Below are 2,026 nucleotides of genomic sequence, written 5' to 3'. Positions count from 1 at the left end.
AGCTTGCTTCTGAGTTTTGTCAGCCAGTTGTATGATTACATCAGTGGATCTCACCTTATTCAGTTGTAGCCTCTTCATAAGAGTCAGAGGCATCACATTTATGCTAGCTCCTAGATCACAGAATCCTCTGTCAATTTTTGTTTCCCCTATGATGCAGGGGATATGAAAACTTCCTGGGTCTGTTTTCTTAGAGACTATGTCCTTCTTGATGAGTGCACTGCATTCTTTGTTCATTATTACAGTTTGTCCTCCCTTCAAAACTCTTTTCTTGCTCAACAATTCCTTCAAATACTTGATATGTGTAGGCATCTGCTGGAGAATCTCAAGAAAGGGAATATTGATATGGAGAGACTTAAATGTCTCTAAAAACCTTGAATATGTTTTCCCTTTTTCACCTCCTCCTAACCTCTGAGGAAATGGTGCTTTTGGTTGGTATGTTTCCAGCATGCCTTTATTTTGCAGTTCCTTGGCTTGCTCAGTTTCACTTTCCTGCTTAGCTTCTTCCACACCTTCCTTCAAGATTTCTGGCTCCTGTTCTGAGGGTCTGATTCCTTCTTCTTCTGAGACTTCCTTCAATATGGTGATGGCCTTGCATTCTTCCCATCTCACTCCCTTTTGTTCCCCTTTAGGATTCTTTTCTGTGTCACTAGGGAACACTGCAGTTGACTTGGGGGCCTGTTGAGATAGCTCTCCTACTCGAGACTCCATCCTCTTGAGTTTTTCACCATGGTTTCTTAAGGTAGATCTCACATCATCCCTAAAGCTTTTCAACTCACTTATGTCCTGACCCATGTTTGCAAGCATTCCTTCTATCCTGTTTAATTAATCTTGAAATTGTTGGTTCGGATTAGGTTGGGCAGGTTGATTATTTTGGCCATGATATGGTGGTTGGGAGTAAGTGTTTTGTGTGGCTTGGTATGATCTTTGGTTGGAGTTTTGGTATGTGGAATTGTTATGTTGGTTGGGGTTGTAAGGTTTGTGGTTTTGTGGTTGGGTTTGCTGGTTTCCCCACCCAAAGTTTGGGTGGTTTTTCCAGCCTGAGTTGTAAGTGTTGGAATGTGGATCATATGGTTGCCTTTGTTGATTTCCCACATAGTTGGCCTCTTCCCAATCACCTCCTTCAGTGCTTACCTCCTCTTGATCTTGTGTGTGTATTGCAGCCACTTGATTTATTTCTAATTTCCTGGTGAGCTCTGCTAGTTGCTTGGCAAACACCTTGTTTTGGGCTAGAATTGTATCAACATGGTTCAGCGCCATGACTCCCTTAGTGTTGTGTCTCTCTGAAGCATAGTAGTACTCATTCTCAGCCACTGTCTCAATCACTTCAATGGCTTCTTCCACAGTCTTTTTCCTGTTTAATGAACCTCCTGATGAATGGTCTACAGCCTTCCTTGATTCATAAGAAAGTCCATCATAGAAAATATGCAATTGCACCCAGTCATGGAACATGTCTGGTGAGCATTTCCTTGTTAAATCCTTGAACCTCTCCCATGCCTCGTAGAGAGTTTCACCATCTTGTTGTCTAAAAGTCTGAACCTCAGATCGAAGCCTGTTGACCTTTTGTAGGGGGTAGAAACGTGCCAGAAACTTGCTTTCCACCTCATCCCAGGTTGTTAGGCTCCCCCTTGGGAATGATTCCAGCCACTTAGCTGCCTTGTCCCTAAGTGAAAATGGGAACAAGAGCAGTTTATAGGCATCTTCCTGGACTCCATTGGACTTCACAGTGTCGCAAATTCTTAGGAATTTTGTGAGATGTTGGTTTGGATCTTCATTAGCACTCCCACCAAATGAACAATGATTCTCCACCAGTGATATTAGCTGTGGTTTGAGTTCAAAATTGTTGGCCTGAATGGGTGGTTTCTGAATGCTGCTACCACAATTCCCAGAGGTTGGGTTTATGTATGAACCAAGAACCCTCCTCTCGGGAATGGCATTGTTTCCATAAGCTCTCTCATGGTTGTGAACTTCTCTATCCATGTTGAGATCTAGAGCTTCCTCAAAATTGTCCTCAGATTCTCCTTCAGAT

At 42.8% G+C, this 2,026-nt stretch overlaps 1 non-coding gene across 1 annotated transcript; it reads left to right on the top strand.

The window, feature by feature from the left end:
- The first annotated feature begins 1,447 nt into the window (after window positions 1-1,447).
- Window positions 1,448-1,551, top strand: LOC130971110 (small nucleolar RNA R71). The gene has a single exon (XR_009082341.1). It is a non-coding gene; the product is annotated as a small nucleolar RNA R71 (small nucleolar RNA).
- The last annotated feature ends 475 nt before the right edge of the window (window positions 1,552-2,026 follow it).

Source organism: Arachis stenosperma, chromosome 3 (genome assembly GCF_014773155.1).
Source record: "Arachis stenosperma cultivar V10309 chromosome 3, arast.V10309.gnm1.PFL2, whole genome shotgun sequence".
NCBI classification, from domain to species: domain Eukaryota; kingdom Viridiplantae; phylum Streptophyta; class Magnoliopsida; order Fabales; family Fabaceae; genus Arachis; species Arachis stenosperma.
This window is presented reverse-complemented; position numbering and strand designations above follow the sequence as displayed.